The sequence below is a fragment of the Chionomys nivalis genome, chromosome 4 (assembly GCF_950005125.1).
Source record: "Chionomys nivalis chromosome 4, mChiNiv1.1, whole genome shotgun sequence".
Taxonomy (NCBI): domain Eukaryota; kingdom Metazoa; phylum Chordata; class Mammalia; order Rodentia; family Cricetidae; genus Chionomys; species Chionomys nivalis.
Genome location: NC_080089.1, coordinates 30,123,998 through 30,148,521, shown reverse-complemented (window position 1 = coordinate 30,148,521; position 24,524 = coordinate 30,123,998).

Genomic DNA, 24,524 nt, shown 5'->3' with positions numbered 1-24,524 from the left:
GATTCTGGGTGTAGTCTGGAATCTGCATTTTTTAAATTATAAAGGAATGGGTGGGCCAATATTTGGGAATACAGATTCTTTCATAATGGAATTGATGAGATACACAGATTGCTGGAGTCTGATGTCTGAGTATGGGAACTAAGGCCCATGCGTATCAGTGTTCTCTGCGATGCCTATAGCAGGGTTCTGCACATCATGACCTTGACAAACGGTGGCGAATGTTGAATGGTTAGTTACTTACACAATGGGATCTGAGCAGAGGGCTTACTAGGATACATGATAACCCTCAAAAGCCAAGTGAAGGACTTCTGGCTCTCTGGTCCGAAGAGAAGCCATACTATTAGATTAGAACATAAAGTGGTTGGGGAAGGTATTGGGAAATATAATTACAGAGATAAGATCTTAGGATGGTGGATGCTGAGTTCGGGAGTTTGCGGAAGTCAGAAATAAGAGAAGAAACATTGTTCTTCTCTATGTATCTGAGGGAACCGGGTGGGCTAGTGTAATGTCAGGTGGCATTTATTTCCATACTGCTTAGCCATTTTCATGACAGAACAAAGGAATTTGGAAGGCTTTGTGGCAAACTCAAGACAGCAGCTAAAAGCCCAGATACTTCTAGGTTGTAATTTTCAGCCTTCTGTGGTGAAATCTGTAATTTCACATCGCTCACCGCGCATATCAGGGTCCTGAACATCCCCAATGTTGGAACCCACAAGACCATACAGTAAATGTACAGCTGAAAGATTCATAAAGGTGGACACACAAGTGTACAACTTATGGGGCACCCCGTTTTGCAGAGCTGTGGGAACATTTGTCTTTTGGAAAAGTCGCTGTCATGTCTGTGGAGACCTTGGGAAGCCATGATTCTTTCCTTCGAAATGGGATTCGTTCCCAGAACACCTCAGCAGTGTAACTTCTCCTGCATGGGCAATGGGATTATGTTGCTCTATTCCCCCACACCAGGAGGCCTTAGAGATAACACTCACTCTTTGTTCTAACAGTCAAATTTACACAGAGGCAATCCCACAAAATTACCTGCTAACAGACCACATAGAATGTCTAAAGAAGACAGGCACTGAGGAGGAAGGCAGTATGCCCCATCTTTGCTAACAAACAAATCTGGGCATCCCCAAAGTTGATCATCACAAAAGAGACTAGGTGAGGAGAATGGGTATTCCAGGATTCAGAGACATTTAGTAACTTTATCTAATAGTTTGGAATGTCAGGTACTTCCCATTGAATGCTGGCTCTTTTCTGGGTTGGGCCACCTGTTTTGGAGTACTGCTTTATCAGATTCTAAGTGTCTTTTTTTTTGTGATTTTGATAAGCATATTATCATTGTCCTTGCCTATGGAATTTTCCAACTATGTCTGTAAAAACTAAAATCCTCATGGAAATCAGCCCTTCTTCTTCTCCTACTCCTCGCTATTTCTTCTACTTCTTCCCCTTACTCTCCTTCTTCTTTCTTCTCTTTACTCAGGCAGAGGTAATGTATTTGAGTTACCTTTTTAACTCCCAGATCCTCGTCTGCTATAGACATGAGGTAATGTATTTGAGTTACCTTTTTAACTCTCAGATCCTCGTCTGCTATAGACATCCAATTCTGAGTACTGAGGCTGGTACTCAAGGCCCCTGATACTCCAGTCCGTTGTTCCCTCTGGAGTTCCTGTTCTGAGTACAGTCAATCCCCCTGCATAGACACCCAAACTCAGCAGCAGCAGGGTAAGGCAGACAGGTCCGCCCTGCCCTGTAGACGATTACAATAAAGGAAAAGTAGTCCCACACTAGCTCAGAATGGAGAATAATAAAGGGCTCTTTATTTAGGGGTAGACTTACAGATCAGTCCTTCTGGGAACAGGAACCAAATACAGCAGCCAAGAGGGTGCGTGCGCACATTGCCAATGCCCAAAGTGGGCCAGCATCTCAAAGGTCATTGGCTGAAGGAGTTTCCCCAGCACTGTTCTCCGTGTGTCTTCCAACCCCAGTGTATGCTGGTTTTCTACTGTCCAGTTTCAGAGACCAGAGGCCATTTTAACCCATCTTTATCCTTGCGTATCTGAACAAAGCTCTGCCCCATCCTTGCAAGTTTGCAATAGAAATGATTTTTTTCTTCCTTTTTATGTTTCCACACATAATTCCTCAAATTTGCATCTCAAGTGGTGGTAAAAAAATATTTTAACAGAAAAATGAAAAAAGGGGGTTCAAGCTTTACCATTTAACACTTAAAAAGTTTTAAAATTATATTATTTTGTGTGTGTGTTTGTCCTTTTACCCTCGGGCTTCTGTGGGTAGAATTCAGGTAGCCAGTCTTGGCAGCAAGTGCATTCATCTGCTGAGTCATCTCGCTGACCTGCTTTTTGGGTTCTTAGTACGATTGGTCTTGGCAGCAGGATTTGACTAAGAGCACTTCCCCACTAAATTCCTTAATATACCTATAGCAGAAAAATAGCCAAGCCTCCTCTGGCTTAAAGGCTGACTTTTCCCAGCACTTTTGTGATAACAATATACAGGTCTTGTTGAGGTCCGCCGCTTGATGCTTTGAAGTACATGTACATTGAGAAATGAACACAAGAATCAAGTTAATTAACATATCCACTATCACACAGCTACCATTTTTCTTTTCCCTCCCTCTTTCTCTCCCTCCATCTCTTCCTTTCTTTCTTCTTTCTTTTCTTTCTGTGTATGTGTGTGTATATGTGTGTTTGAAAACTCTTAAGAAGTACTTATTTAGAAAATTTCAAATATGCCAAGTAGTGTTGTTGACTGTTGTCAACATGCTGTATGCCGAATATTCAAAACCTCATTTTTGCATCACTGAAACTTTGTGCCCCTAAGCAACAACTTTCCATTTTTTTTAATTTTCTTTTTTCTTTTCTTTCTTTTTTTTTAAATGGTTTTTTTGAGACAGAGTTTCTCTCTGTAGCAGCCCTAGATGTCCTGAAATTCACTTTGTACACCAGGCTGGCCTTGAACTCAGAGATCCGCCTGCCTCTGCCTCCCTAATGCTGGGATTAAAGGCGTGCACCACCACTGTCCTGCACATCTTTCCATTTCTGTTTGCCCCCAGCCATAGGTATTCACAGCTGTGCTCATCTCCATGTCTTTGGCTGTAGAAGGTTCTACCTACTAGTAGGGTGATACAGTATTTTTCTGTGCCTGGCTCTTTTCACTTCTCCAGAATCTTCCACTTTCTTACATATTTGCATATTGTAGAGTTATCTTCTTTTCAACATAAGGGTCTCAATGAGATTTCTGCACTCCCATGCTCACAGAAACACATACACACACACACTGGTACATAAGAAGGAAGGGATTGTTTGTGTTCTATGGGTCCTCATGTGAGAATTCTTAGAGATGTTCATTTAGCTTTAGATATAGCAATCCTTTCTTCTCCCCAACAACTGGTTAACTCCCTTCTTTTGGGTGTGATGATGAATATAAAGGATGCTTCCCGAGAAGTAAGGACTGCTGGGGGGCTAAGTCAAATCCATTATTCCTCCCCTGTCATTTAGTATTTCTGCAAGGACTCATTCAACATATTAATCTTATTCTTGTTCAATTATTTTCCCCTTCCTATCTTTAATTGCATTTTTTGTCTTTCACTTAAATATTACTGTTATATGATTACTGATATAAAATTCTTTTTGGAACAAAAGAGTGGTTGGACCTCCAGTTCTTCCCATGTCTTCCTGGCTGCTCCATGGGCCCCTCGTGTTTTCATAGTTCCTTGTCTTATGTCTCTAAGCATTGATTTTCCATATTTCTGTTTTTTAAAAAAAAACTTCAAAAAATTTACCACTGTTTATAAACTTTGGCGTTATCTCCCAGCTTTTGAAGTGGAATCCAAATTTCTCTGACAAGCCCATATGATTCTTCAGCCGTGGACCCTGGGTTTTCTCCTTTGTCAACTCCTCAGTTTTGACATTTACCAAGACCCCTGTTCCCTGCACTTTCTCTTTATACTTGTTTGTTTATTGACTGATTGATGTGGAAATGGTAGGGATAGAATTCAGGGCTTTGTGCACACCAGGTACGCATCCTCTCTCTGATCTACGTCCTCAGCCTTGTGCACGCGAGGTAGCATCCTCTTTCTGATCTACATCCTCAGTCTTGTGCACACCAGGTAGTATCCTCTTTCTGATCTACATCCTTAGCCTTGTGCACACCAGGTAAGCATCCTCTTTGTAATCTACATCCTCAGCTTTGTGCACGCCAGGTAAGCATCCTGTTTCTGATCTACATCCTCAGCTTTAGGCACACTAGGTAAGATTCTTGTCTCTGATCTACTTTCTCAGCCATTCTGTTGGCCTCCACATTGTCTTCTTTTTCTTGCCCTTTCTGAGGTAAACTTGTTCGTTTCAATTCAGAACCTCTGTGAACTCTGTACCCCCAGAATCCCATGGAGTTGACTCTGTGTTACAATGGCTGTCATCATGTCATCATCTCCCAGGGGGTAGGATTGCTGCTCCACTCTTTGTGTCATTGATCCGCAGCAGGATCTCTAACTTACGCTAGTGACTGCTGAATTAATTTAAGCAGTGTTAGAGTTAGCAGCTTGTAAATAATAGTCCCGTCTCCTCCCTCTTGGCTGAAGGAGAACAGCAGAGACCAATGCTAAAATCTAACAACTGAAGGGCTCAGCACTTGAGTTTATTGCTGGTAAAGTTAGGAGAGCGCAGGATTGTAAACAAGTGGTCAAAACAGGCTTCCTTCGGGGTTGCTCCAAGGGCACGTGTTAGGGTGTGTCAGGTGGGGCAAGTTTGGGTTTAGGGAGTAGAAATTTTGGCTCCGCCTAACTTCTGCAGACTCCTCGAGAAAGCAATGCACCTCTTGGGCCAGGACACTGACAATGGATAGAGCCCCCAGAAGCTGGAGTTGGGTGCAATACAGACTCCCATACAGCTCTTCCTCCCCATCTTACTACTCACATGCTTCTCCTCAAGGTGAGGCAAAGAAAGAGGAGTGGAAACCATTTTTCTTAGCACTTTATAAAGAGGGATGTGTCTGTATTATCGGCACCTTCCTGCCTGAGGGCCCCTGTGATGTTGACTTTTGTCTCCAGTAACAAGAGCATCCTGGAGAAGCTTTGATGAGAAAGCACAGGGGAGGGGAGGGGAGGGGAGGGGAGGGGAGGAGCATATCAAGCAGGGAGAGAATTTCTTGCTGATGTTGGCATTCCTGTCAATTCCCTTGGATGGAAAAGGGGATGCTGGCTATGTTGGTTATGTTTACAAAATCAGTCCTAACTGATTAGAAATGTACACTGAGATTACATGTAAAATAACATATCTTGGGCTTGCTTTAAAATATTACACCCCAAGCAAGCAAAGCCAAAGTGAGGTGAGAGAGGAAGGGCAGAAAGCAGGAGAGATTAGAGGCCATGTGTTGAAACTGTGGAACAGGGTGATGATGGGTACTCATGGCTTCAGTGTGCTACTCCCTTTAATGTGCTGTGTGTTTGAATTTTTCCATAATAAGGTTCTGTAAGAAAAGAGAGTAGGTAGCTCTAGAATCTCTGAGTTGTCTGCAAAGACAGGCTAAGAGGCAAGGTCATCAGAAATGACACCCCAAATTATCTAGAGACCAAAACTATCACTGCTACCCCGGGCTCACACAGCTACCTCAGCCAGAGTGAATCGTGGGTCCCACTGGGGGATCTGCTACCACTGCTCTGCCCAGAAGCCAGATGTTCCGGGCCCCCTGCCATCCTGTACCATGGGGTGCAGTCTCTCTTCTTTAAATGAGTGAGGTAGGAGCACCACACCTCAGCTCTACACCCTAGGCAGGGACCATAAAGACAGAAGGGAGGTGGACTGTGCCTCCTCCATTGAGAGAAAGTTGATTCAGGCCACACTTAACAGAAGGTTAAATTCCCATTGCCGGGAGAAAACGGTTCTCGCAATACTTTGAAGCGTGCTGATGTTTCTCTTAGGTTCCCACCGTGGCCTCTGGCTGTATCCCTCTTCAGCAGTCCTTTACAGATTATAACTGCTTTCACATACAGTCACATCTTAGTATTTGAGGCTGACAAGGCCTTCTTGTGCATGGCTCTCACAACTTCATGAGTCAGAATCATCTCCAAATCGCAGATGGCAAAATGATGGGAAAGAGAGGTAAGAGTGACTCGCTCAAGGCCCCAGAGCTTTTAAGCTGTGGCCTCGAGATTCAAAGTAGAGACTCTTACCCTAAGCTGTGTCATTTCCAACTCTTAATAACGATTTTCAGCCCAGTGCAGCTTTTATTTTTGTCTTAAGCCAATCAAGAACCCCAACTTCCTAGACGTTTGCCCTCCAATGCTAACTTTTCTGGACAGTTTTCCTCAACCCTTTGATAATTGCCCCAGACAGATGCAAGGGCACCAAAAATCTGTAACCGGTTAGTTTATAGTTTCAAGAAGAGTTATAATTGTATCCCAGGAATCTAAGGTAACACGGGTTACAGAGTTCAAGTTCATTGTGGGTGAGGTGAGTGGCGGCTCCAAAGAAGAGTGGTGAGCTAACTGTCAAAGAATTCAAAATATGAAACAGAGTGATAAAGCAAAGGTTGAGAAGGTTGCTCATAAACACTGTTATTTTTTTCTTATTGTTTGAGAAAAAGGTGTTACTGCTATTGTGTGTGTGCGTGTGTGTGAGTACATGTATGCACAGCATGTATGTCACAACACATATGCCACAGTTATGTGTAGAGGTCAGAGGATAACTTTTAGTAGTTGGTTCTTTCCTTCTACTTTGCAAATCTGGGGATCAAACTCAAATCATCAAACCATCATGCTTGCACAGGAAATATTTTACCCTCCTAACCATCTCCCCAGCTTCTCAGTGCCCTGTTGAACACCGAGCGTTTTATTTATTTTTAATTTTTTTTTAAAGCTATAATCCGAGACGATTGCCTGGGTCTCCTCGCAGTATCTCCATGAAGTGTTTATGCAAAGGCACCTGGAAAGGGTGCAGCTCTGCAAAGTGTCAGGGAGGAGTAGCTGCCCTGGATACAAATAACCAGCCTCAGCACATTCCAAGGGCGAAAGTGGGAAAAAGCCTGATGCGATGTCAAAAGAGGGCCCAGGTCCAGTAAGCTCTCCCCTGCTGCTTAATACAGGAAACATCCCCCAAACATCTCCACTAATCCCCCACCAATACAATGAGAAATGAGTGCCTCTGGCAGCCAAGCAGTTATTAAGCCAGGACCAAACATATTCCCGCCCATAGCAACGGAGCCAAAGATAACAGCAGGGAATAGCCAAGCTGCAGAGGAATAGCAGATATGGAACATTCAATCCTGGGACTCCCCCTACCCCCTACTCCACCCTAAACTCTAGTCCCCACCATGCAACTGAAGTGTGAGAAAAAGGAAGGGGCCTGCTTGTTCACCAGTACCTCATGAACCTCAGGATACAGCGTAGAGCTGGATCAGGCTTAACAACTCTAGTGAATGAGAAGTTGTGGAAGTGACAGTTTCGACTGAGGCTGGCTAGCGTCCTGAGCCCCACTGACCCGGTGCTGGCCCGTTGATGAAGCGTACACGGGAGGCAATGGAGGTCCCTGAATACCATGCTTGGTAGACTTCACATGTACAAAAGTGGACTTGTTTTCTAACACGCATTTCTCCAACACGTCCTCTGTCTTAACAAAGTGTCCACCCACCCGGTGTTTGCTGAAGGTTTCTTTACACTAGAAGGGAACACATCCTAGGCAGATAAACTTTCACCGGCACCTTGTAACTATTGATGTCTCCATTTAAGGGGGACCAGTCACACAGTCAATGAAAAGGGTAGATTCTAACTTTGGGTTTCTGTATCAAATAATATGAGCCAGAGCAAGAGGCTGTGCCCTAGGGAGGAGAGTAACTTGATAGTTTCCTCTATAACTTTCTGTTAGTTGTTTTGCCCTTTGAGTTATATATTCTTTTCAACAAACGAGTCAGGGAATGTGGCCACTAAAAAGACTTTAGAGATAATCTGGCAGGTTATTTTATAGACAAGAAAATGAAGCTGAAAGTATTTGAGAACGGCCTCACTCTGTACTCCTGCCTTTTGGGCAGTGAACCCTTCCTACATTATATCATCCTACCTAGGGTCCAGCTTGAGCTGGGGAATCTATAAGCCAGACTACTTTTATTTAAGAAAGACAAAAAAACACTGTACTCCCTATTTTGGCAAATAGTCCCGCTTTGATAGCTTCATTTGTTCATAGCAAAGTTGAAAATTGTTCAGGCTCCTTCAGTTCACCCATGCAAGATTAATTTTTTTATTAGTTTCAGTTAATAAAGATTAAGCCACTGTAATTCTAGAGGAAGTGACCAACTGGCCACATGATACCAAACCCACCCACCTCTGTTCTCATGTGAGCTTGTTTCCATCCCATCACCCTTCTCTTCATCCTCCTCAGAAAAGGATTATTCACACGATGGCAAAGCCACAAAGTAGTATCAGCTGCCGCCGAGCTGATATTTCTCTCAGGACTGCTGTAAATCAACCAGACTGTACTCCCTACCCTTATATGAAGACAGGGCTCACTGACATTGGCAAAATGCAAAGTCAGAACACATTTTTTTTTTCTGGACACTTTCTTTTTCCTGGACATGTTCAGGAATGCAGGCTCTGTGGTCTGATGGCTTTCAAACATTAGCAAAAGAGGAAATATCTTTGGCACTCAGTTTCTTTATCTGTAAGACAGGAGTCAAACAGCACCTGCAAGATACTAAACACTAAGGGAAGAATTAATGAGATAATCCAACTAAAGAGTTTTAGAAGACTGACAAATAGTAAGTAATAGTTCACTCCTTCCGCTATTCTGAACCTGGACTGAGCAGGTTGTATTTATATATTTAGGAATACACAGACACACACACACACACACACACACACACACACACACACACACACACACAGAGCCATGAATTTGAAAGAGAGAAAAGAGAGGAGGAGAACAGGGTGACATTATATTATAATCTCAAAAAATTATAATAATAAAAATCTCCCTCAAAATGGAGATATGTAACTTCTGCTTTCTGGACTTTTCTTTGGGCTGGCAAGATGGCCCAGGAAGTAACAATGCCTGCCTCCACGCCTGAAGACCTGAGTTCAGTTTCCATGACTCACTCGCTGACAGAACAGACCTGAGTCCTGAACGTTGTCATTTGACTTCTATACACGTGTTGTGGCATGTGCCCCACCCATACACCTAGACAAAAATCAATAAATAAACACATAGGAGAAAAAGAGAAGAAGAATTCTGGCTTCTTTCCAGATTCCAAATTACCTGTAACAATTTTACAAACGTTTATTTTAATCACCTGGTGTTCCCTAAATTCAGACATGGAAGCTGGGTGTGTTTCTCTCTCACACCCAAGACCTGGGAATTCTCGTGTTTCTCCACGGATTCCGATCAATGTGTAGAAGAACTTTTGGCCCTTAACACCAGTTCAGTCATGGTCTCCACCAGTCTCTCAAAAGGAAAATGAGGGCACACTAGAACAAAACAAGTTCTAGTTTTTTAAGTAATATTCACTAACTACTGCTTGCCCTACCTTAGAAAGTACCAGGCTTTTTAAACTTTTATCCTTGACAAAACCTGCAAAATGACAGTCAAAGGCTTCCACCCACCCCAAGTCTGGTTTGGCCCAGGTGCCTGAGCCAGTTAAGAAAGACATCCCACAGGACAGGCACCTTCTTCTCTGTCCTTCCTCCTGCTGAGACCTGGCCTGCCACACCTACACTCTCCTAGTCTCCCCCCAGTGGGACACCCTCTGACTACAGCTGGGCTTCCAGAAAAGCATCTCTCTTTACCTCCTTTCCGCAGTGTTTCACGGTTCCGGGTTCTATCTTTCCATTCCTGTCGTCTCTGACAGCTTCATTTCTGCACAGTTTTTGTTTGACTGTAGCTTGTACACCAGGCCGACTGTAACGCTGCCTCTACCCTTCCTCACGGCTCCTCCCTTCATCCATCATCCTAACATGGCTACCGGGGCTGGCCTCTGTGACAGCCACATCTTTCTAAGGTCCATCTGCCTCTTTTGAAACCGTTGAGTTTCCTTTAGGTCCACCCTTAAGGGTCTTGTTTCCTGTGACCTAATTTGTTAGAGCGAATTTGTTGTGAGTTGGTTTGCTGAGCAGAAGTGATTGACAACTCTTTTGTTCAATCATTGTTCAAGTCGTTGCTGGATTTTTTTCAGTTCAACCCTTTTCCTCAAATTCCCTAATTTGAATTGTTGACTCAATTCTCTGGAGTCTGTAAGGATCATCCTAATTCTGACATCAGCTTAACAGCCAAACACACTATGTATATGCTGTTTTCTGCATAAAGATGAAAATACAAATCATTTCCAACTAAAGAACAATGTTCCCTGTGGCGTGGTGAAGCACTTGGTTAAAAATGAGTGGAGCTGTTTACTCCTCCTGGGGTTTGTGAGGCAATGGATAGGAACTGTCTAGTCTCAGGCAATCCCATTCCAAACATTTGCTTCCGATTGTAACTGTCTTGATGAGACGGCGATAGTCAAGGCCCCCAACACTGCTCAGGTCATAGCATATAGAAAGTTCCAACTGTATTATGTCCATAGAGATAGATACCCATGTATTAAACCTCGGGGCTCTGCCTGCTCCAGACCTGACATAGACACCCTGATACCTGAGACATTTACATTCTAAGCTATCCTTACTTCCCAGGCCTCTCTCGGGCCCAGAGCTGAGAAACCACTGCCTAACGTTCTAGACAAAGTTCTTGATTTTCTACTTGTGTTACCGCCCTTCCCATTTTCTCTAGCCAGTCTCATATCCCAAGCTGGAAGAAGACTTTGCAGTATCCCTTGCTTTCCAGATAGCCTCAAGCACAGTCTTCTTTTCTGCCTAATTCCAACAAAATGCCACTGCCTATCTATTTCAACCTCCTCATTGTAACCTTGTAGAAAAACCTGACATGTTCTTCTGCTGGTTCCTCGTGTGTAGAAAACAACGTAATGCCAGCTCTCTTGTCTCCATAGCTACACCACATCACATACAGTTTATCTCACTTAGGCCAAACCCTGCCCCCACTCGTATGTGCATGACCCTCAAAACAAGGCAAATCATGTTTGTGTTGCTTCACCATTGACAGAAATGCAAAACACTCACCAGTTTTCTGTCATGGGCAGCATGGTGCCTCCTGAATCTGGGAATGTAGGACAGACTTATCCCAAATCACCCAGATCTCTGAGAAGCACTGGGGTTATGTATTTTCCATCCTCAGAACCCCTATCCTGATTTGGATACCATCTCACATGTGTTGGAATTAGAGACGAGGACAAAGTGGGTCTTTATGGAGGCTGGTCACTCCCAAGACTCAATAAGGGTTTCTTGTGGTTTGTTTTTTTTTATTTTGTTGGCTTCAATTTTTGAAGAATTAAAACCAAACTTCTAATTTTCTTAACTGTTTGCATTATTTATCGAGAGACCACAATTAATATTTACCGAAGCCTATGATTGAAGTATTGTCTTGTTATCTTTCATATCACTGTCCAAGACTACTTAGGATCCTTCGCATCTCTCTGTGATGTTTTGGGAGTACCAATGGCTATCTCCTATGTCAAACCTTTTCCAGAGTCTAGGAAAGGCCTCTTAGTATGTGTGCCCTGGAGAATGCGGCCTGTCTTATAACACATCATTAGGCTCCCTGGAGATTCTCAGATGATTACATTTCAAATGAGAGAAGTCTAATGCCTTCCAGGAAAACGTAACTGTTTTTCTTAGACGCACTCAGCAAATTCTAGGCCCTCTGCTGAATGATCTACACGAAGGTTGGGGTGGTGCGCTTCCTCCAAGGGCAGTCTGCCACATTCTTTGCCTATGAGCAGAGCTTTCTAGGTAGCCGAGAGAGGTGGTGTGAAGCCTTCAGCCTCTGATGCCAGGTTTTCTCCTGCTGATGCTTCGCTCACAGCTGCTAGGAGCATGTGGAATGGGCACCTCCTGCCACCAAGGTAGAACTGCTTCTGATGCCCAGAACATGGGGGAATGACACTTTCATGGGCTCCCTGGAGCCACACACATGAGAACATTCGACAACGTTACAGAGCTGGCTGCCCAGTGTGTAAAGAAGTGTGAAGAATATAAAGCAGAAAATAAAAATAACACCATCCCTCAAATGCACCCACCCCTATTACCATAAGTAGGGGCAGATCCTCTCGCTAAGCCCTGTATTGAATGATGTCATAGTGGAATGCTCTACGAGAGGCTATTAAAAGCATTTAGAATGTCATAGGCATGGAGGGAAGGACACAGTATGTAATCTTATGAGACAGCCTTCTTTCATTCACTGTAATTGAGATTCATTTGAGCTGTTGAGTGTATTAGTGTGTGTTCCTTGATTCTGAGTAATATTCAGATGCATGGTATGGATGTGTCAATTTTTTTCCATTCACACATTGAAGGGCATTGGGGATAACTGCAGCTTTTGACGGCTCTGAATAGAGCTACTTGGAACACGATGCACGGAGTTTATGTGATGTAGGTTTTCGTTTCTTAGAACGGCTTTCAGGCTCAGCACAGTGGTGAGTGATTCTTGACACAGGAAAGGGGTCTCCTGTGCACTGAGGGATGGATGTTTGGTGGCATCACTGGCCTCTTCCCCCTAGATGCTAGCAGGATTCCCTCCCCGCTGTGTGACAAAGACAGAGTGTGTCCAGAGACAGTCTTGTGAGGAACAATCACTTCCAACTGAGATCCACTGCTCTATGGAAAACACCCAAGGATGAAATTACTGACTAAAGAAAGGTATATGTTCAATTTCATAAGAAATGATCAAACTATCAGAGTGCCCAACATTTTGCATTTCTGTCAGTAACGAGACTTCCAGTCTCTCCACATCTTCCCCATGAGTTGACTCTGCTCCATAGAGATTTTCTCTGGGCCTTCAGCATGGGGGAAGAGGAGGAGGGTTGTTCATTCTTTAGCTATCCACATTAGTTAACACATTAAAGATAACATGGTGTGTTAGATAGAGTGTCTACTGCTGTGGTAAAACACCATGACCAAAAGCAACTTGGGTAGGAAAGGGTTATGGCAGTTTCCAGCTCTTAGGTCATACTCCATCACTGAGGGAGGCCAGGGCAAGAGCTCAGGTAGGACTCTGGAGGTAGGGGCTGAAGTTGAGACCAGGGAGATAAGCTGCTGGCTGGTTTGCTCCTCATATCCCAGGAGCACCTTTCTAAGGGTGGTGTTACCTACAATGGGTGGGGGCCTCCTCCATCAATCAGTAATTAAGACAATAGCCTTCTTATTTACCTATAGGCCAATCGTATAGATAACTTTTCTCAATGAAGATGTCCTCTTCTCAGAAGCGTCTAGGTTTATATCAGCACACCCAGAAAACACTAAAATGTGCTGATGTCACATTGAGGAATGAAAACAAAGCACTTCTTGGATTAAATTGATCAAGAGTAAACTCGAATTTGAATGCTCCACCTTTCCTCCTGTATCTTCCATCTGTCTGTTGTATCTGCCTGTTGGAGGCTGACTGTCCCTAACAAAGGTTTTATTCCTCTCTATTTATTGCACAGCACAGAAAACATGGCATGAGAAAGGGATGAGGAATTTCCCCCCCCCTAGAAATCCAAATAACTGCAAACAGACATTATCAAGCTATACCAATAGGCTGCTAAATTACAAGATTGACCATGAAGCTACAGTAATCAAGACTGAAATACTGGCAAAAAATGATGGAAATTTAGATTAATGGGATAGGTGTGAGAGTCTGATACATACACACATTGCAAATGGTCAGAGTAATTCTACAATGAAATGTTGATATTCACAACAAATGGTTCTGGAAAAAAAATGTTCATCTCTGGTAGGCTGCGTGGGATAGACATGGACTGAGGGAGGACTGGACACAGGCATGCTAAGAATCTCAGGCACCAGGAAGTTTATGTCGTAAAGAGTTCTATGGTTTGTGGCTCTGTCTCTTTGATGAAAGGTAGGACAAACTTGGAGAGTGTTAGCCCCCAAGGGGGTCAGTGCGTGTCTCAAACTCCATAGTCACTTCTCTCTTGTGTGGTTCTCTGAGGGCAATAAGTAGAATACCTGGAGCCCAGAATCAGATGTCAGTGGGCCTCTGACGTCTGAAGCTTCATCTCTGTTATGAGGTTTTCAGTTTGCAGGACTGAAAACTCTGAGGCTCGATTCCACCTCCAGCCTCTTCCTCCTGCAGGGTGCTGAATGTGGCAATAGAGTTCAGTGTTCCAGCTACCTCTTCTCCACAGTTAGAGATTAGCCACTCCAAGATGAAGAGTATGTAGAGTGAGAGAGAACCTGCCTGGCCCACTGTCCACAGAACTAAAGGTGGCAAGAAATGGGTTCCGATGCACAGCATGGAATCCCCTAATGTCATTGCAGCACAAGAGAGCTACCGACTCTTGATGACTGCAGGCTCAGCATCATTTTGCATGGGAATAAACATGAGTTTATACAACTGATCACGCTTTCTGCCTGACCGATTCTGGTATTAGAGACTCAGAAAGAAACTCATCCTTTATATTATTTTTTGTTTATTTTCTCTTTCATTCTTCTTCTTACTATATATCTTAGTTTCTCTTCTGCTGCTATGTTATAAGGGACCTTAATGGTCAAACGGTTTGTTCTAGGTCAGAGATAAAGGACACAGTTCATCCTGTCAGGGAAAGCAAGACAGCAGGAACTCAAAACAGCTGGCCGCATTTCATCTTCCATCAGGAGACCGAGCAATGGCTATCCACTGCCACTCAGTTCCCTTTCTCCATTTGTATAGTCCAGGATCCAAGTCAGGGAATGGTACTGTCCACCATCGGTGGGTCTCCCCACTGTAATCAACAGAATCAGATAATCTGCTGTAGCAGGCTCAAAGGCCCAGCTGTAGGTCATTCTACATTCTGTCACTGTGATAATTGACACAACTCTGACAGAATAGTCTTACTATTATTTTAATTAAATTTCTAAAGCAGTGAATCAGGTTTTATTCATCTCCGTGGTTATATAATTTTGTTTACACCTTTTTCTTTATTGCATAGAAAGTTTTTTCTTTTACTGCTTTCTCTCCTAGCATTATTATTTTTTGTTTTTTTGATTTTTTTCCCTTTCCTCTTTCTTTATTTCAATGAATCATTTCTGCTTTTATTAGGTGTGCATATGTTTGTGCGTGTTTACAGTTGTGCACATACATGCAGAGATCAGAAGATGAAATCAGGTGTGTCACTTATTATCTACCTTGCATTTTGAGTCTATCACTGAACCAGACACTAACTAATTTGCTAGGTCTGGTTAGCTAATGAACCCCAGGGATCCCCCTGCTCTATGCTGGAGTTGCAGATGTGCACAATCACATCTGGATTTTTTTCCTTTATGTGAGTGCTGGGGATTCAAACTCAGGCCTTCATGCTGGCATGGCACACACTTTAATGACAGAGCATCTCCCTGATCTACTTTAGCTTAAGAACCTCATTTACCTTATGTAATTTTTGAACTTTATGCTTCATTCTGTATTTTTTCTATTTTCTTTTCAGTGGTAATTAGTGGTACAGTATGGCATTAATACATTTAAAGTGCATTTCCCTATGTGGTCTGGTTTGGTATCGTGGCTGTTGCGGTAGTGGTTGCTTTCCTCTCCCTTGAGTGGTATTGAGTTCTCGGTGAGGCTTTCTCACTGAGAAGACGCTGCATAAAATGGAAAGGGATATCCATCCTAACAGGTGCACAGACTTCAACACAGAAACACAAAAATATAAAAAGGAAAGGAAATTACTAACTTCAAAGACACTAACTGAGAAGAATGATACATGTAAAAATGTTCAGTTATGTCTCGGTCCTCTGGCTCTTACAATATTTCTACTCTCCCCCACTTTGATGAGACGTTTTTTGTGCCTTAACTGTGAGGATGTAATGGATGTAACGTACCAAGTGTGGTTGGGCACTTCATTATTATTGTCCGAATAAAACCTCCTTCCTTCCTTCCTTCCTTCCTTCCTTCCTTCCTTCCTTCCTTCCTTCCTTCCTTCCTTCCTTCCTTTCTTTCTTTCCCCCTTTTTTTTTCTTGAGACAGGGTTTCATTGTGTAGTCCTGGCAGTCCCAGAACTCACTCTAGTAGACCAGACTGGCTTCAGACTCATAGAGATCCTCCTGTTTCTGCTTTCCAAGAACTGGGATTAAAGACATGTATCACCAGTATCTGGAGACAAATTTTTTAACGGTAAATTGTATTTAAAAACAAATGCAGCAAAGGATTTGAATTGACAACAATGTTCCCTTACTCTTTATATTCAGAATTATTTATACTAAATACAAATTTCAAAAGGCTCAATTTAAAAAATTATCAGTGACTTCCAAGGGATATATATATGAATAAAGTAATGTGATCAGTTCAGGATCATGAGAAGAAAATCAACAACATGCCTGAGAAGGTTAGCAGCATGGATTCAGCAAGAAAATAGAAATTTTGGAAAGATGGAAACTTAAAGAAAGTTTAATTAATCAAATAACAGCAACAACAAAATATCATCAATAACGTAAAGCAAGCAGGCTAAATAAAGAACATTATAGATTCAATCACAAGAGCTCAATAAAGACTAAATTTCCTGAGAAGAATAGATGAGCAAAGGAGAACTAGGAGAAGCTCAGTGGTATCCAACTCAATAAACCAAGGGGCCCCTAATGTGAGCAGAGGAGAAGAGAAGAACAAGTGATATGCTTTGTCATCTAGACTACAAACCAACAAATAAACCTATGGTGGTTTGAATGAGTTGTTTTCCTGTAGTCTTGGGAACTTGAATGCTTAGTCCCCAGTTGGTGGTACTATTCAGTACACGATCTTGTTGGAGAACGTACATCAAGAATTTGAACTCATCCATCTTCCAATTCAATCTCTGCTTCCTTTGACTTCTTCAAGAGTGAGACCTTAGCTTTCTGCTCCTGCTGCTATGCCTTCACTCTTCATTTGTGAACTCTTATTCCTCTGGAACTCTATGCCCAAATGCAATCTTTCTTCTGTAAATTGTTTTGGTCATAGGGTCACATCAGTAAAAAAAAAGGTAACTAATATATAACCTAAGGATTATACTTTACTATAGATCATATGTAATTAATAGACATCTGCAAAATATTCTACTCAATAAGTTCTGAAAATAGTCATTGCATTATCCATAGGACTTTCTCTGACATATATTACATTTTAGACCATACACAACAAATACAAAGAATATAAATAATTTCTTGTTTCTTATCAGAACATAGTGAGTAAAACTAAAACAAATAGCAAAAGTAGCTACAGAAACTCTACAAATACATGGAGATTGCACAATAAACTCCAGAATAAACAGTGGCTAATTTAAAAAGTTCAAGGGGGGATATAAAATTCTTAGAGTCAAGTGGAAATAAAAGCACAGTTTATCAAAATCTTTACAGTAGAGCAAAGGTCGTTCTAAGAAGTTTATAGTCATAGTGTTTATAATACAGAACTGGAGAAATTACTAATGAATAATAATGCATCTTAAAGTCTTGGGAAAATGGAGGAAGACAACCAAAAGCAGGAAGGGGAACAATAAGATCCAGAGCAGAAACTAACAAATTGTAGAGTAAAAGAATAAAAATGATGCAGAGTTGGTTCTTTGAAAATAAGTGAATGAGCAATACACATTCTTAACCAAAGTAGCCAGAAAAATGAAGAATATCCAAATTCACAAAATTAGAGATGAAAAGGAAACATTGCAACAAATATCAAGGCAATTCAGAGAATTTGTGAGTAGGGCACTTTGAAAAATTTGTATTCCAAAGGATGGAGAATATAGAAGAAATGTATAAAATGTTTGACATATATGATCAATCCACCAAAATTAAGTCAAAGTCATTAAACAACTTACATGAATACATAATGACCAATGAGACTGAAGTAATAATAAATGTGTACCCAACAAAGACAAGATCAGGACTGGACAGACTTACTGCTAAATTCTACCAGGATTTTACCTTTGAAGGAGAGAAAGCATCAATACTTCTCTATCAGTTCTGTAAGACAGAAAGGGAAAGAACACTACCAAATTCATTTAATTCATTTTATGAATCTAGTATCACCTTGACATCAAAACTAGGTACCCCATACACAGAAAAAGAAAAATAAAGTATAGACCAAACTCTCTCACTTAGATACAAAAATTCTCAAAAAAATTGCAAACCAAATTCAACAACACGTTTCAAAAATCATACAGTGTGATCAGATACAAGGATGTTTCAACATACACAAACCAGTCAATATAACATATAAATAGTCAAAGGGAAAGAAATGACAGAATCACCTCAACATGCACAGAAAAGGCCTTGGACAAAGTTTAGCATCCCTTCCTAATCAAATCCCTGACGAAACTCAGAATAGAATGAACATACCTCAATATAATAGAGGATATGAGAAACCTATAGGTATCATTGTACCAAATAAGGAAAACTAGAAAGGATTTCCTCTAGAAGAAGGAATGAGACAAGGGTATCTTTTCTCTCTTCTCTTATTCAATACAATGCTTGAAATCTTGTCTAGAGGAATAAAGTCAGAGAAAGAAATAAAAGCCATACAAAGAAGAAAGAACAAAGTTGAACTATTCCTACTAGATGATATGATACCCAACTCAAAAAAAAAAAAAAAAACCCTAAGAACTCCACCAGAAAACTCTTAGATATGATAAACACGTCCAGCAAAATGACAGGCTACAACACGAACATACAAAAATCAGTAATCTTTTTATATACCAATAAGGAGCTTTCTTTCTAGAAAGTGGTGCATATTTTCAACAGCCCATTCCTCCAAGGGCGAAAAAAATGGCCAGTTCATCTTCCAACTTAAGCTTGCAAGCCTCTAGTTGCACTCACCTTCATTGCTACTGTTTAACTTTGTGTGTCTGGTTTTTATTATACAGTTCTCTATTTCTAAAGATGCGTAACTTGTTAATAATTATTGAACACTCACTTGTATCTTAATATCAATGCCTATTTAAGCTCTCAGTGCTTTTATTCTTGGTCCTCTAGGTTGTTTGTTCTTATTTAAAGTATTTTGTCAAATGCAAAGAAATAAATAATGAAGCTATATATATTCATGATATCTTGAAAAATCATAGAAGAACTGCAGAGATGGCTAAGCAGTTTAGAGCACTTATTGTCTTGAAGAGGGTCTGAGTTCATTTCCAGTACCTGCGTGGTGGCTCACACCACCTGTATCTAACTCAGATACAGGAGTTATAGCGCTGAAGAAAGAAACTGAAGACAGTAGAAGGTGGAAAGACCATCTATGCTCTCTGATGAGCAAAGCTGACATTGTGAAAATGCTTGTATTACCAGAAGCTATTTACAGAGAGAATGAGAGAATCAATGTAATGACTATAAAAGTTCCAGTGACATTTTTTTTTTTTTTTTGGTTTTTCGAGACAGGGTTTCTCTGTGGTTTTGGAACCTGTCCTGGAACTAGCTCTTATAGACCAGGCTGGTCTCGAACTCACAGAGATCTGCCTGCCTCTGCCTCCCAAGTGCTGGAATTAAAGGTGTGCGCCACCACCGCCCGGCCAGTGACATTCTTAATAGAATTAAGGGAAAAAAAATCCTGAAATTCACATAGAAGTACAAAGGCCCCCAAAGAACCAATGCAATCTGGGATGATGAGTTTTAACTGTCAACTTGACACAATCTAGAATTACCTAGGAAGAAAGCCTCAGTGAGGGATTGTCTACACTGGGTTTATCTGCAAGTATATTATGGAGGATAACTGTCTTAGTTAACCTAATTGATATGGGGTGACTCAGCCCACCATGTATGGCACTTTTCTAGAGGGAAGGGGGTCCAGCATGGCATAAGAGTCAAGAAACTAAACAGTGTATAAGAAAGCAAACAAGTAAGTGTACATGAACCAACTTCTCTCTGCTCTTGGCTATGGATGTACTAGCTTTCTTGACTATTTTCTAACATAGACGGTAACCTAGAATTGTTAGTCAAATAAACCTTTTGTCCCCTAAGTTGCTTTTAATCAGGGTATTTTATCATAGCAACAGAAGTGAAAACAGGACACAATACCAGGCAGAAAGAACAAAGCTGGAAATATAATATCTGTTCTCAAATCACACTACAAAACCATAGTAACAAAACCGTCATGGTACCAGTACATATGAATGCATAGACCAAGGACATAGACTAGTAGACCCAGAAATAAACATACACAGCTTGGGTTATCTAATCTTGACAGAAGTGTCAAAATGCACTAGGAAAAAGAAATTGTCTGATCTCAAGTCTCTAGCTAGAGATCTGAGTTTGATTCCAAATGACCTCATATAGGGCTTAGTATAAATGGAGATCAAAGGAGGGACAGGGACATAAAGGAAGGGCTAGAAGCAGAGCCTCACATCTCATATTTTTGAGAAACCTCTCATCTTGCACATCCATAGATTTGTCAAGGGTTGTCACTCATCAGTCAGATAAGATGGGACTCATTAAAACTTGACTAAGATAGAAGAAAATATGAAAGAATTGAGATAAGAAAAGGAGAGAAAGCGAGAGGAAAATGAACCCACTTCTACTTTCATGCATTGTAAATAGCGAGTTAAATAAAAATGACACAGCTCTAGGTAGACTGAGGCAGAGTGAGCAGAGTCAAATCAAGGCCTGTATGGCTTGAGGCTGCTAAGAAACACTTTCAATACAGAAATGTACTTATGATTCAGTAGTCAAAAGATGCTGTGTTTGGGATGCTTCTCTTTTACCCCTGTGTGACCAACTTCCCTCCGAGTCTGTGCAATTACCCATTGTGGTAAAAACTGGTAGTCTGAGTGGAAAACATGGTACAAGCACAGACCATTTGGTGTTTCCAGGGGAATTCCAAGGGACATGGACTGGTTTCTCCTTATATTGTTCTGTTCCACCCGTCACCTCTAGTGTGAGGAGCTGATCCTGACTCAGATGTCATTAAAGCAAAGTTTTCCAACTGTCTTTTACACATGGAAACTGAAAAAGACTAATTGCTGAATAAGAGGCTTATAAGATGAGACTCAGCCATCCACGCATTTCTTAGCAGTCTCATGACCAAAGTATCTGGTGTCTTCACAGAAGGGTCTCACCATCAAGTTCCAATGGGCACCTTTTATGTATATATATATATATATATATATATATATATATATATATATATATACACACACACACACACACACATATATAGGAAGCTCATGAAGCAGTAGGTTTTCATATGTACTCACAATTTGTAGTAGTGAAAAAATGCTGCAATTGGGCTATTTCTGCTTTACCTCTCTGTGACCAACTTTCCTCCTGGTCTCTGGAATTTGTGCGTAAGCACTGGTAGTCTGAGTGGTAAATATGTTACAACCACAGAGTTCAAAGGATTTTCCAAGGTATCATTCAGTATTTCCAGGGAAATTCCAAGGAATGTGAACTAGTTTCCTAAAAATAACTTTTAGACACTTGAGATGTTTGAAAAAGCCATATGGAAACATATTATTCTATAAGCTCCATAGAACATATATAAAAGTTTAATTAGAGCTACCATACAGGGGATAATCCATAGGTTTCCAGCCTAACTGTCCAGATATGGAACACCTAACCAGAGGTGTCCCAGAGAGCCCCCTAACAATGCATGCTATTACCATTGTTCTTGGTTGCCCTTCAGAACTTAGTGGTAAGACCCTATCTGTGAAGACACTAGACATATGCTGCCAGGAAGCTTTCTCCCTTCTGGCTAGCTTCCATAGTACAGCAAGGTACTGTGTGGCTGCCTAGGAAGAAAAGGTAGCGGCAGTGTTACCTAGCTGTGAACTGTGCCAGCCACTATAACAACTTGTCTGGCAACGTAAGTTCATTTATACAATAATGGCATGAATCTGATGGGATTAATCAACGCTTTCTCATTGAATTTAAGGCCATAGGACAGAACTCATGCCTGACTGTGTAAGCTTGGCCAAGAACCCATAGCTGGGGAACTCAGAAGCCCAGGGGTGAACCCACTACTATTATGTTGCTAAATAGACACAGTATTGAACTGCCTCTATTTGTCTACCTACATTAGTGCAGCTCTCAGACCTCATTCGTAAAGCTGCTTTTCGTCGTGATCAGCAGTTAACACAGAAACTCACAACTAATAAAACTGTAGAGTAAACCCTGTGGAATGCTCAGTCATAAATGGGACGTTCATATTACACCCTTCCCCTGCAAGGCTCAGGAAATATGGAAATGGACAGAAAGATTATAAGATCCAGATATTGGAGAGGATCAGGACAAAGCAGTGTACTCTAGACAGGACAGGACTGTTACACCCAGGAACTCGTAGCAACTGAGGCTGCCTGCACAAGACCCGAATGAGATCAAGCCAATCAACATTCAAGCATAGAGTCCGGGAGGGGCTCATGAGCTCCCAACCCTAACTGAGAAGCTGTTGACAGCTGACGGTTTTGGAGAGAGGGATAGTAAATTTTCTTCACGGGTGCGGTCCTTGGAAGGTGGTCCAAGCTCCAGGGGATGGCCCCACACCTGTGTGTATACCGCTAGGCGTTAGAGAGATGGATCGATGGTTTAGAGCAATTCCTACTCTTCCAGAAGACCAGAATTCAGTTCTCAGCAACAACATCAGGTGACTCACAAATGCCTGAAACTCCAGTTCCAAAGGATCCCATGCCCTCTTCTATCCTCTGTGGATAGCTGCGCGCGCGCACACACACACACACACACACACACACATACACACACACACACACTGTATGTAGTCTATAAAAGTAATTACATGAATATATAGATAATTAAAATATGTTGAATTGTTTATAAAAAGGAAATGAAGTTAGAGGGAAGGGACGGAAAGTGGACCCGAGAGGAGTTCTGGAAGAGTAGATGACAAATATAATTGAAATACATCATATGCACGTCTGGAATTCTCTCTTTTTAAAAGACAAGCTTCAGTTTTGCAAATGTACAAAAATCACACCAAAATTAACTAGACCCAAAGTCCACACAACTTGATGAATTTTCATATCATTAGAACTGGCATTTGAAATAGAGGCTGAGGAACTTCAGATTCAGTTTTACACTTTCAGTACTGAACATATTTTATGTACTTAGCAGCCACTAGAACAACAGCAAAACCCATGGCAGAATTAGAACTAGAAAAAGTGTTATTGTTATGTCTTCTTTCTTAACGTGTGTCCGTTGCTTACATTTTGTCCTTCCTCATCCCCTTATAGGTAGCGTTCTTAGTCTCTTCTTCATGTTATACTATACCTAAATGGACATTTGCTTGTGTATGTACACACATGTGAAAGATTCTGCATATGAAAAAACATTTGTTTTTTTCTAACAGTGTGTAGCCTTGCTTAATATTATATATTCTAGGTCCATCCATTTTCCTGCAAATTTTTAACAGATTTTTTTAGGGTTCAGTAACATTCCATTTTATATACATCTATATGTATATATGTAATGGGAATTATCAGAGAATTCATTAAAATATTGAATTTTAAAGTAATTTTTCACTTTTACATAGATAAATAGAAATGAATTCTTTTTATGGAAAAGACCAAAATATGCACTATGTCATCGAGTTAAGATAGAAAGTTATGACTTGAATGTTTTTGTTCTCCCAAAATTCATAATTAACTCTTAAGCTCCAATGAGATGGGGCCTTTGGGAAACTTTAGACCATGAAGCAGAGCCCATCATGGTGCAACTGATTAGTGCCCTCATAAGAAGAACCACCCTGCAGCTCACTTATTATCTTCATCGGGTGAGCGTGTGGTTAGAAGATTCTCTCCATCGGGTGAGCTCACAGAAGAAGACAGCTATCTGGAGCTATAAGCAGGTCCCCATCAAGAGCTACGTTACTATCAGAACAGTGGAAATGATTGTTTACCACCCACTCTGTGGCACTGTATAGTGGCAGTGTGAGCGGACAAAGCACAGGACTACTGCACATAGTTCCGGGAAGACTACAGGGTCAGCCTCAAATGTGACATTCCAGCGAAGCTGCAAGGGAGATGAATTCAAGACTAACACAATGCGATTTCAGGGGACGTTTTTGGGGGCCTGGTCTTTGCTCTCCTCAGCTGAAAACTGTGGTCGTGAACTGGGTTTTGAAGCCTCACCATCCTTTGATTGTTGGTTGGGATTTTATGAACTCTGTGGCTACTCAGCTTACAAAGAGGACAAAGATTGAAATGATCATTTCCTGTTTCTGGAGACTTCTTATTTGTTTGTAAGTTTTATGATCTGACTTAAAGAATGGATTTTCCTAAATTTGGGGCTAACTAGAAGAGGTTCTCAAGGCTTTGAAACTCAAGGCGGTGAGTGGGAAACAGGCTAAGTGCTGGAGGGAAATCTTTGGTGTACAGGGCTGGTTTCCGGTATTGAAGAGCTCACGTACTAGGGCTAGTTTGGTGATGCTGGTCATCTCTCCTGGTGCCAGAAGCATGGGTTTAGATCTCAGCAGTCTTTGCAGATACATGGGCAGGAGCAATTAAGCAATGTAAGCTCGTGTGTGTATGTATGAGTGTGTGTGTGTGTGCAA